Here is a 13,621-nt window from a genome sequence, read left to right as displayed (position 1 = left end):
ATTATTGCATACTACAACGTTCTAACAACAAAGAGTTGTTTCTTTAATATTTAAAATAACAAAGATTAAACTCATATTATTTTAAATAGAATCAATTATAATAATATCAATATTTCAAATTTCATTATTCAATAATTGTGAAATTTCTAATAAACATAATTAAAATTCACAAGATCTGGAGAAACATTAATTTTAATAGAAAATCACTTGTTCCGAAAACCAGGCTTTGATATCATATGTAAGCATAAAACGGATTATATAAACTTAAACAATCTTATACATAAACAATCCTATCCATAATCCTTTGTATTATTCAGGAACATTGAACTTAATGATTTTCACATACACATAATAATAGTAATTCAATAAAGAATTACTTACCTGAATTCTTCATGATTTTAGCGGAAGCAAAAGCGTAATAGCAGAAGCACTGAATTGTTTCTCTCTCTTTACCTTACTTTCAGAATAATTGTGATGGAGCTTATTCTTCTTTTGGCAGAGAGAGGACCCCTTTTATAATGGAAATAGTCAGTTATGTTTTCACGTTTCATCAACGTGATTGGTGGATACAATTATTATCCTACTAGGAGTCAGTAATTGTGGATACAATCCTACTAGGAGTCAGTAATTATCCTACTAGATAATTTTCCATATAGATTAAGGATTTAACTTATTTAATTATTATTAAACCAATAAATAAATTAATTATGTGGGCCATAAAAATTTACAGATACAACCTTTTCAAATGTTTTATATAATTCATCAAAATATTATACAATATGTAACAACCATCCAACGAGTTATAATATTAATCAATGGTGTTGCGGGCAAGGGATGCATAATTTGAAAGTTGAATTGGACTCCTTAATAATTATCCAAATGATTCAAGGTTCCTACAACACTCACTAGAAACTAATTCATATTATTGACGAAATCAGAAACAAAGTCAAGGACAGAGAAATTGAGATTTCTCATTGTCATAGAGAAGGTAATATTGTTGCAGATATGCTAGCAAAACATGCCACTACTCTCTCTCAGAATACAATATATCTTCAATAAAATCTACTTCCTAAGGAAGCAATGAAAGCTCTGAAAATGGACAAGTTGAATCTGCCAGTTTTCAGAATTAAAGTGGCGAAATCCTCCACTTGAATTTTTCAACCACCTTGAATAGAAGTATAGTTATCATTAGAAGGTTTTGTTCATTGCTCAAACGCAGGATCAAAAAGTTTATAACTACTTTATGTTAGCAAGAAGTTTTTCAGGTTGTATAAGTCATAGACTAGTCGAAAAAGTGAGAAAATAGTGATGTGTTCTTGATTCCATTACTATTTTACCGCTTAAGAAGCTTATGTATCTTAATTGGTGTTTTCTCGGAGGTCAGACTTTATATCCCCTCTTCTATACTTTATAAAAGTATTAAATAAATATGGTTTCAGGCTTTATATCTCCCTCCTCTGTACTGTACTAAAGTATTGAAATAAATATGGTTCGGTTTTAAAAAAAAAAGAGTTATAATATTATTGGAAATTTTAGACGATAATTCACCTACTTACGATTTTTTAGTTAAGCTTTGTCTACAATGATCATTAATATGCAAAAAGTTATAAGTAGATTTTGACATCCCAGACCTTTTACATGATCATTATGAAGAGACTACTCAGATTAATCCTAACCAAAAAGGAAAATGTACAAGAAGTTATGGAGGATCACATATAATGTGCGTTGGTTTGTCTCTTTTAATCTAGAAAGAAGGTATATTGTTCTATCTATCTAGGCAAAATTGGATTGAGAATGAAGATATTTGGGACAAGGTGAGAGTGATCTGTGATGGATAAGACGATGAAAGCAAGGATGAGATGATTCACGCATGTGAAGTGGAGATATCTGGAAGCCCCAATAAGGAGATGCAAGAGGTTGTCTATGACGGGTCTGAGGAGAGGTAGCGATACGCGGCAGAAGTATTGAGGAGAGGTGATTAAACAAGATTTTAAACACATGCAACTTATCAAGGATATGACCCTAGATAGAAGAATATGGAGGTCGAGTAATTTTATTATTATTAGTTGTTTCATTTGCTTTAATTATCATATTATTTGAATGTGCTACTGTATTCTCTTTACCTTCTTGCTTTGTTATATTATACTTGAGCTGAGAGTCTAACAGAAATAACCTTTTTACCTTATAAGATATATAGGAATAAGACTACGTACACATCATTCTCTCCATACCCCACTTATAAGATTTCAATAGGTATATTATTGTCGTTATTACATTGTTCGCGTAGATATTATTTATTTGGCATGAATGACCATAAAAATTGTTTACACTAATTGTATACTGTGGTATGAAACAACTCTTCCACTATTCCTTTCCATGGGCCCACTTCATTTGTTGTCGCTTACATGTTATTTTCTTCAATTGTTTACACTAATTGGACTCGTACTATTCTAGCATGTATCGGAAAGTTGTATGATCAAGAGTTCACCGGTTCAAGTCATGCAAATAATTTTTTATAGAAATGTAAGGTGATATTGCATATAATAGATTCTTATGGTTCAGCTCTTTCTTCCGGTCCCGCACATAGCGAAAGCTTTAGGACACGGAATTGCCTTATTTATTTATTTTCTTAATTTTTTAGCCTTCCCAAAGATGATATACTTTAATTTTCTCTAACTTAAACATGAAAAATGATCAGATTATTGCAAGATATCGAGTTGGATGTTCTTACAAGTTTGAATGAGAAAACAAAGGGGGAAACTAAGGTGAATAGATAAGTGAAGGACATTTGTAAAATTGTATACCATTGCAATTTCGTGGCTATCACAAACTCAGTTCTTCATATTCTTTTTTTGGGTGTCACAAACACACGGTATGCCACATTTAAACCATTACTTTTTAAAGAAAAAGAAAAAAAATGTTTATAATAGCATGTAAACCCTATAACCATAAAAATTTCTTTCACTTTTAAAGTTAAAATCATACACTCCCTTCATTCCCTTTGATCTTTTTAAAATTTTAAAATCAAACTATACAAATTTTGATCAATATTTTAAGATATATTTTTTAATCAAATGGATAAAAGAAAATTTTAAATTTATAGTACCTTTCACGTAGTTTTGAATGTCTAAATTTTAATTTAATTAATAAATTAAACTAATGTAATCTAATTTAGATTTGAAACTTAGTCAAATTGTTTCACGACGCGAGCCGAGACTCTGATCGTGACGGACATCCTGAACCGTAAAGGCCCGAGAGGCCCTTAGCACGTGACCATAAGCATTACTCATGTGAAATAAATGTAGACACATAATTTTATCCCGTCAAAAAAAATATTTCTTATTCCGATATCACACAATTTAACCCCATTTTTATAATTTTTCCCAAGAAAATAAATAACCACCTCATCTTTTACTTATTTATGTATTTATATTTTTTTTTGTTTTGTTTTATCCAAATAACAAGTCATAACAAACTTTGTCTCATTCTAATATTCCAACAACCCACCCAAGCGAAAATGGACACCTAACCTCTACCCCTCCAATTAAAAGAGAACACCTCACACCTCACCCCTCACCTAACCACCCTCACTACCCCATACCCCTACCCCACGTGTCCCCCTCCTTTTCTTGGCCATAAAGGAAATATACACTCATGAAACTTCCAGGAAGAGAGATCGCAACAACTAGAAGGGGCCCACAGGGAATTAGGGACCTGGAAATTCATTACATATGTTTCCATTTTTCATCTTTTCAAAGGGGAGAGATACGCATATAGAGAGAGGCATAAAAGATTTTTCTTCTTCGTACTTTCCTCTAGACAATACGATCACCACTCATAGTAACAATTTCAAGAAGCTTCCATCAACACACGCACATAATGATTTTTGGAAGGTCAATATACAAAGGGCCGAGATGAATACGCACAGGCACACAAGGGGAGTAAATTGAAAAAAATGAAGAGAGCATCGAGGGAGATCCGGTCAGTTTCTTCGAGATGTTCTGGCAAAGTTGCACTGGAAGCAGCTTAGGTTCGTCGTTTGCTCGTTCCAATCTCAAAATATCCATCTTTTCTCGTCGTTTCCTTTTGATTTCCAGGAAAATCCGATTGGTAAATGAAAAAGGTAGCCAAAATCTACCTTGATTTATTTTCTCTGTCGCTGCCTGAGCTTCTCGAAGCTCGGGTTACACTGTTCTTTGATTCTATCGCGTATCGGAGTTCTTGGGTTTGGTTATTTTTGCATTTTGTTTTTGATATCGATTTTTCTTAAGGTCTATGTGTTTAAATCGCATCAGTGTTTGTTGTTCGGGTTTTGTATTGAGAGTTGTCCCACTGATTTTGAAACTGGTTTTATTAGTATTACCTTGATACCGAGTTGGATTGTGGCATTGCTGAGGTTTTCTGTTGAGGAATCCCAAATTCAGGGCTTCTTTAATATTATTATCAACCAGAATTGATTATCAGAAGGTCCATTTCTTTAACTCATTCTCTCTTTTTTATCGTAATTCGTTGAATTGGGCATGTTTGAAATTGGATGATTTGGTGAATGCTTGATGTTATTCATGTGAAATTCGTATGATTATCATGCTTTAATTGTTGTTGTGTCTATGTTGTTTATATTGGATTTTGAGTTGAAAAATTGAGTTGATAATCAAAGCATGTGTTAATTTTTGGTTGAAAAGAGAATTTGGGGCGGGAATGGAGAAATTGATAAAAGTTGAACGTAGATTAGTGTGGATTTGTTGTCTTTTGTTTAAATTGGAATAAGTATGAATGTTATAGATTTATGATATATTGAAATGGATAGGCAATATAGGTTAGGGTAGGCAAATTTTAGAACTTGTTATTTTGGTTGAATGGTGGAATGTGCGTATAAATGTTTCTTTCTAGTTTATCGTATTTAAAATATACTCATTTAGCCAGAGAATATCCCGAGATACATTGTATTTATTCACCGGGGAATGCCCCGACGTACTATATTGGCGGAAGACATTCATGAGAAAGGCCTGAGGCGTCGGGTATAGCACGGAAGCGTAGTTAGGATTAGTATAGGTTAGATAGAATTTATTTTTCGCATTTTTTTTGGACTGTATAATTGGACTAAACACTAATTTGAATTAGTTTTGTTTCGTTTGTTTGATTGATTGTTTTATGTGTTTTTTTTTGTGGTTTATACATTCATAGTGTCAAATTAGCTGATATGCTCCACCAAGTGACCGTGGCCAAACCACGGGATCGAAGGTTGCCTAACACCTTCCCCTCGGTCAATAGAATTCCTTAGTCAGAATCTCTGTTCGCAAACCAATTTAAAGAGTTAAATTGTTTTGAAAAGGATATCCATGGGTGACTTGGCACACCCGATTTATGTCAAGTGGCGACTCTGAATAATCCTTTCTCGAAACAAAATCTTCATTTTTGTCATTTTAATAATAAAAATTCTTTCAAAACTTAAAATAAATCTTCTTTTGGAGTTAAAAAATGGGGTGTGACAGCTCTGGTGACTCTACTGAGAATTTTTCAGAATTCGAGCTAATTTTTGGAGTTGTATTAGCTTTGTTTGACATTATGGGTGTATAAACATTGTTTGTGTTGTTTTGTGCTATTGTTTATCATAGTTGAGTGCCTACGTGCTCTTTGTTTACAGTCTTTCTTCTTATATGTTACCGTTTTATATCTGGCATCATGTGCATAACCTGAGTCATTATTTATGCAACAAGTCTATAGTACACATGTTGTACACAACCTCTAGTCGAGTCACCCTTATCTTAGGAGGGGGAGCCATCGGTATTATGGAGTGGGTGGAAAGCTTTTGCAGCCACTATCGACCACACGCACCTCCGAACAACCTTGTTAGTGAACCCCAACATAGGTCAGCCTTTAGGACATACTTATTTCCATCATATTAAGATCTAGCGGGACCCAAGTGTCCCTTTGTAGGAGACTCACCTCTAAGGAATCTCTACGTGCTAAATGTTGCATCTCTGAGGGTAACGTGGTTATTTGACGGACTGATTTTGGGAAAGCATGTGATAGAAGTAAAGTGTGTAGAATATTAAATGTTGAAGAAAAAAAAGAAAAAGAAAAATAAGTCAAAAAAAAGAGAGTTTCGTAGTTTTAGAGTTATTTATGGCCTTTGTTTTTCAAAATTCAAAAAGATTTTTTTTTATCTGTATCTTTCGCACTCATTTGTCCTAAAACAAAAACATCAAAAAGATTTTTCTTTGTTTCTTTAGCAAACATTCATAATTCGAAAATTTCAAAAAAAAAACATTTTTAGGAGTTTCTATGAAAGAAAATAAAAAAAATGGTAGAAGTTTTGTACATTTCATATATCGAAAATGCCAAAAAAAAATTTCCTTCATAATTGTTGGTGTCAGTTTTATTTGAAGTGTCTAATTAAAAACACAAAAAAATTTTATTCGTCTGTCTTTGGTTGTGTCTCTTAAGTTAGGGTCAGTCTGTCAGTTAATCATTAAGTGTCCAATCTAGACGAACTACGCATACCTAATTTCCTCCCCTCGGGGTGGGATATGTAGGCAACCCATGGTGGGTTTGGTAATCTTTTATATTTGGTATTTGTCTTGATATTAGCCCAGGGTCTTTCTCCTCGTAATCTAGTGTTGTTAACTGATCTTTGCCAAGTAGGCTGATTTTATTCGGTGGTACTGTTCGGTGATTTGGAGTTATAAGTGGTCTGTTCCTTCGACATATGTTTGTGTCAAAGTCCCAAGGGTTGTGAATCTTTTGCTCTAATTGAATTGCTTGTTAAGTAAATGACCTATGTGTTATTTCAGGATGGACCCAACCACGAGGTCTATAGTTCAAATGGTTTCTAAGGTCCCTAAAAAGCTAGTCAAATGGTGGGGTACATTCAACTACGCTGAGCAACATGAGCTACAGATAGTATTGGGTAATCTTACAGCCCTCTTATGTCTTACGCCCCGTCTAGTTCTGATAGAGACAGTGTCAAATTTTTGTGATCCTAGTATCTTGGTGTTTAGGTTTGGAAAATGTGAGATGACGCCTACTATAGTGGAAATATCCAGTCTGTGTCGGTTGTCTTATATTGGTCTAAAGATGATCCGAGCCCACAATCATACTGGCTCGAGATTTCTTCAGCATTGTGGTTTAAAGAGTAAGAATATGCTTTTAGGATGTCTTAATCAATCATGGATTTCCCTAGAGTACTTGTTCTCTCGATTAGGATCATTGGGAGGTTTTGATTATTTTTGGGATGAATTTCATATAACTAAGAAGAAATAGGAAAGAAAACGTCTTGAAATCTTTGCTCTTGCTTAGTTAGGCACTTTAGTGTTTCCACAAGACAAAAGACGTATTAATACTTGGTTGCAATCTGTAGTGATGGCCTTATTTCATAAGGATCAAGGGGACAGGGTTACTCTAGCGCTTATGATTTTAGTAGAGATATATAAGGCCCTAACTAAAATAAAAGGGGGGATGCGGTTCTTTGAAGGAATTAATCTAGTGCTGCAACTATGGATGATAGAGCATTGCCATGCTCTGTCTTTGAAAAAATTAGATGTCATTGACCGTTACCTCTCCAATCGAGTGAAAGCCATGGAAGAAAGAATGCGCTTTGACAAATTCTCATTGCCAGTGGGAGTCGAGGCTTGGATTGAATTTCTCGAATGAAGAATAGATGACAATGTTCTGTGGACCTATTTTTTGCTTCACACGAAAACAATCTTGGTCAGATGTAGCATTCAACTCATTCTAGTTCTGTTGGGGATTAACTGTACTCGACCATACACTCCTCTTAGGGTAATGCGTCAGTTGGGCAGATTGCAAGATGTTCCACCGATAATGGACCTCTAAAAGGATGTTGAGTATTTTTGAGACCAAGCTAGAGATGAGATTAAATAAGAGCAACTCTGGGATAACACAATATGGTAGGGCATGAATACCCTCAAGGAAGGTTTAGATAATCTAGGATACACTCCAAGATATGGGATTTGGCTATAATCCATTCCTCGGGGTGTGAGTAGTCCGTTACCAGCACAACTTAGAGGGAGAATACAAGAAGAATGTATAGTTGATGACCGTCAGGATGAAAGTGCTGGAGCCAAGGTAGAGATGTTGAGAGTTCAATTATTAGGGTTGCTCACAACTGTGGAAGGGTATCAAAACAGTCTTTTTAGGTGCACTCCCTAAGAGGCAGCAACACGTGCGAGGAGATTTCTCCTGAATATCAAGGTGTCATTGCAGGGTATGTTGCAAAATTTAACTGGTAAGGTGAGAGTTTTACAGACATGTCCATCTCAGTCAGGGTCATTAAGCGGCGCAACAGTTTGAAGGGGCACTCTTCTCTTAGTTTGAGTCCTTTATTTTTCTGTCATTGTATTGTTGTGGCTTTGTTGAGTTCGTCTCGAGTTTGTTTTAACTTTAGGGTATTCATTAGGAATGTCACGCATGTTGTCCTGTGGGTCTGGAGTGTTGTTTAGTCTTTGTTGATTAGTGTTAAGGTTGCCTTAAATTCGAAGTTGATTTTAGTTGTCTTTTTATGAAATGTTATGACATTGCGTTGCTCTTTATTTTTATGTATTTTTGGTCAAAAGAAACTTCAACTTTGTGATAGTTATGCATGCGCTTCCTGAACTACGCAAGATCTGATTCATGTACAACATGATACGTTGGCAACCTACTTTTAGGTTCAATCTAATCATTTTATTTCTTGGTTTTTCATTATTTTTCTTTTATTTTAAGGAAAAACAAAAGCCATAAAGAATGATAAAAAAAGAGACATCGAAAGAGGAAAAAAAGAAAGAATAATGAGAGAAGGAAAAGAAGGATGAAAAAGGGACTAACTCAAGAGATGAGAGAAGTGATGACGAAAGAAAAAAAGAGAAAAGAAAAAAAAAAGGTGTGATTGTTGTAAAAAAGCAAATGGGTGTAGGAAAAAGATCGGGATGATGTTAAAATGACCTTGCTACCCTCAAAGGCTGGTAGAAATACGCATGAATCTTAGACAATTTTACAGATGTGATTTCCATGCTTGTTGTGTGACCTAATCCTAACGGGTTTTATCTTTGATGAACATGTTCTTTTAGATAAGTGGTTGGTTTGCAGCACTCTGGCTAGTCACCCGTACTTCACTAGATCAAAAGCGAAGCTTGCCATGGCTAGTAGGGAGATTGAAAATTCACTCATTGACCCAGATCAGGATCCCAGGGAAGAAAGTTCAGAACGCAATGATGAGGTATTGAGACTTAGACAACAATTGCTAGATCTGCACCGAGCATGGGCTAGTGGCATTTAGACAACAATTGCTAGATCTGCACCGAGCATGGGCTAGTGGCATGCCTCCTCCTCCACTCCCTAAAAATCTTGGGAATGTCCCCAATTTCCCACCGCTCTCTCAGGCGCAATTCTCTATTCCCATTGAGTCACAAAAGCACGCACCAGGATTCACTCCGCGACAATATTACCCTGACACTTCTAGTGTGCCCCTAACAGTTCCTCAACCAAGGCTCGCGACTTAGTCGGTACCACCACCAGCGCCTGTGTTCGTGGCTCCGCCACCACCTAAATCTCCCGCCTATACTGTGCGTCCGACAATGGTACTCTCTTGGTCTGATAGTGAGCTAGTATTGAAGGTTTCGGATAATCAGTATTATGCCCCAGAACCTACTTTGAAGATGAATGAACCGTATGGGTACACTCAGCCACCTGCATTTCTATTTGATATGGAGAAGCCTGTTGCAACAGAGGAACAAGGAGTCATGGCACGAAAGTTGAAGAGTTTAGAACAGGCCATGAGGAATTTATAGGGAATCGGAGGTTATAAGAGTGTTGCCTATAAAGATCTTTAAATGTTCCCAGACATTAACCTCCCCCTTGGTTTTAAAATTCCCAAGTTTGAGAAATACGTGTGGCACGGTGATCCCGTGGCACATTTGAGACGTTATTACAACCAATTGAGGGTTGCAGGGGGAAGAGAAGAGTTGCTTATGTCTTTCTTTGGCGAGTGACTTTCCAATCTGGCTTCAGAATGGTTCGTCGATTAGGATATTGACAATTGGAACAACTGGGATGACCTAGCTAATGAATTTGTGCAACATTTTCAATATAATGTCGATCTGGTTCCTGATGAGAAATCCTTGGTCAACATAAAGAAGAAAAGTACTGAAGGCTTTCGGGAATACGCGATAAGATGGAGTGAATAGGCCGCAAAGGTAAAACCTCCAATGAAGGAGAGTAAGTTGGTAGAGGTCTTCATTCAGGCACAAGATGAGACCTATTTTCAATATTTGCTTTTGGCGATGGGAAAGTCATTTATTGAAGTCCTAAAAATGGGAGAGATGATAGAGGACGGAATCAAGACTGGACGGATAGTGAGTTTTGCCACATTAAAGGCCACCACCCAAGAAATTCAAGGTGGCTCTAGAACTTTTAGAGGTAAAAAGAAGAAAGAGGACATGGCGACCATTGTAGCTGGATCCCATTCCTATCCTAAAAGACCGCCTCGCCCCTATCACCAACCTTAAGCCCAAGCCTATGTCCAAGCTCCATATATTTCTCCCCATCATTACTATCCCTTACAAAACCCACTATATTCTATTCCACCACCCCCATACCCAGTATATAGCGCACAACCATATGCTCAAACCCTTTCTTACCCGTAATGGCGTGCGCAAGTTCCTCAAAATCATCCTTCAGCTCCTCCAAATTACCAAAACCCCTCCAAACACACTTTCCAACCTAGGCCCAAGTATAAGAAAGAGAAGGCAGCCAAGAATCAGTTCACACCTCTCGGGGATTCGTATGCCAGTCTGTTTGATAGGTTGAGGAAGTTGAAGGTCTTGAGCCCAATTCAAGGAAGGATTTCAAATCCACCTCTGAGAAATCTTGATTATTCATTAAGATGTGCGTACTGTTCTGACATGCCGAGGCATGATATCAAGAAATGCTGGCATTTGAAGAGAGCTGTCAAAGATTTAATTGATTCAAATCAAATTCTAGTCCAGGCCCCAAAAGTTCCAAACATTAACCAGAATCCATTGCCAACCCATGCTGAAACCAATATGCTAGAATTGATATATGATGGGAAAGAGTCGTCAAGGTGTTATAAGTCTATTTTCAAAATACAGACCAATGAGGACAAACTGAATGTGGAAGATTCATTAAAAGCAATGTCATTGACCCAGGATGAAACGAGAGAAGATAAAGTTGAAGAAAGCAAACAGAAACTCATGATCACGGTGAAAGAAGGCAGAATAGCCGTTGGTTTAAGTCAGGATAAACCTAAGTTGACGGTCGTAGGAGATACGGATAAGCCTATCTTAACGGTGAAAGTAGCACTTGCAGTCCCTATTATCATTAAACCGGTGACCCAACCTCCGATAGTTGATACGAAAAAGGTCCCCTGGAGCTATAAGCGGACTGTGATGACTTACCAGGGGAAGAAAGTCGTGGAAGAAGTAAATGACGTAGGGGGTATGACTCGGTCAGGAAGATGATTCATGCTTGAAGGTTTAAGGAAGCCCAAGCCAATTATGAATGGGCCTTCATCTATCAAGAAGACAATCACCAAGGAAGAAGCTGAAGAATTTTTAAAAAAGATGAAATTGTCGGAGTATTTAATTATAGATCAGCTGAAGAAGACCCTGCTCAAATTTCCCTCTTATATTTGTTGCTACATTCTAAGGAACATCGCGATATTATATTAAACGTATTGAACAAAGCTTATGTTCCTAGAGATATTATGGTAAATCAGCTTGAGAAAATGGTTGGAAAAATCTTTGAGGTCAATCGGATCAGCTTTTCTGATGATGAATTGCCTGTTGAAGGTACAGGGCATAATCGGGGTCTTTATATTACCATGAAGTATGAAGATTTCTACATCACTCATGTCATGATTGACAAAGGTTTCAGCATAAATATTTGCCTTATCTCTACCTTGCAAAAGTTGAATATTGTTGTTGAGAGGATCAGGCCCAACAATGTATGTGTCAGAGCTTTTGATGGTGAAAAATCAAACTCTATTGGTGAAATAAAACTAATGTTGATTATAATGCCTATTGAGTTTACCATAGAGTTTCAAGTATTGAATATCGACTCCTCTTACAATCTGTTATTGGGAAGACCATGGATCCACAAAGCCAAGGTGGTTGTATCTACATTGCACCAAATGATCAAGTTTGAGCATGACAGGAAAGAAGTGGTTATTCATGGTGAAGGGGATTTGTCCGCCTACGAAGATTCTCCCTTGTCCCTTATTGAAGCAAATAATGTAGAGAAGACATTTGTCTATTAAACTTTTGATATAGTGTCGGTGAATCGTATCTTTGAAGGTCAGGTTATTCCAGGTCCATAATTGTCTCCCACTTTTGTCATAATGATAAATGAAATGTTAAAATATGGATTCAAGCCAGGAAAGGTTTTAGGAGTGTCTCTTCACGGTATAGTTCGTCCCATATGTCTGAGGGAGAACTTGGGCACTTTTGGTCTGGGTTTCAAACCTACGGTTGAAGATCTGGAGAAAGCCAAGGAAGGAAAGAAAGAAATATGGTCACTCCCCGCCTAGTGCCTCTACTCAGTAAGTCATTCATCAAGAGCAGTGTCGTGGCACCTATAGAGTTTGAAGCTGAATTGGTTGATGACTTCCAGAACTTGTTGATCGATGTTGACATGGTTGAAGCAGGAGAAGGTACCAGTAAGGCAGATGTGCAATTCATAGGTCCAGCTGTCCGGCTCAAGAATTGGGAAGTCACTCTTCTCCCCGTCAGGAGGTTGTTTTGGCAGTTTGTTTTGTTTTTCTTTCTATTTATTCGAGTTGTTTTAGTGTTGTAATTTGGATTTTAGTTTGTTTATGTTATGTTGGCGTTTATGTTTAAACCCTCTCATATTTTCTTTTAATGAAATGCAATGTCCCTTTCGTTTCATGTCTAATATATTTTATTTTTTTGTCTTTTCTTTATACAGTTCTCTTTATGCTGATTCTAATGACATGACATGTATGCGAAATTTTTAGCTTGATCTTAAAATCCAAACTAATCAAGATGTAATGAAGAAAGAGGGGGAATATGATGAAGAAAAGGCGCTAGAAGAAATGATCAAAGAGTTGGAACAATTTGAAGACAAGCCAAATCTTAATCTAAATAAAACTGAGCCAATTAATCTGGGGGATCAAGAAGATATTAAGAAAACTAAAATAAGTGTGCATGCTTCGCCACTGTTAAAAGTTGGAATGATTCAAGCATTAACTGATTATAAAGAAGTCTTTGCATGGCCTTATGATGATATGTCTGGTTTAAGCACTGAATTAGTGGCCCATAAATTACCAAATGATCCGGCATTCCCTCCTGTCAAATAGAAGTTGAGGAAGTTTAAAAATGATGTAAGTATTAAAATCAAAGAGGAAGTCATGAAATAACTTGAAGCCAAAGTAATTTGAGTGGCTCGTTATCCGACATGGTTATCAAATGTTGTTCCTGTCCCAAAGAAAGATGGAAAAATTCGAGTATGTGTTGATTACCGTGATTTGAATAGAGCAAGTCCGAAGGATGATTTTTTGCTGCCCAACATCTATATTTTTCTGGAAAACTGTGCCAAACATGAGGTTTCCTCTTTTGTGGATTGCTATGCCGGATACCACCATATC

This window comes from Capsicum annuum, chromosome 5, assembly GCF_002878395.1.
Source record: "Capsicum annuum cultivar UCD-10X-F1 chromosome 5, UCD10Xv1.1, whole genome shotgun sequence".
Taxonomy (NCBI): domain Eukaryota; kingdom Viridiplantae; phylum Streptophyta; class Magnoliopsida; order Solanales; family Solanaceae; genus Capsicum; species Capsicum annuum.
The sequence above is the reverse complement of the archived record's forward strand: the minus strand, read 5'-3'. Positions refer to the sequence as shown.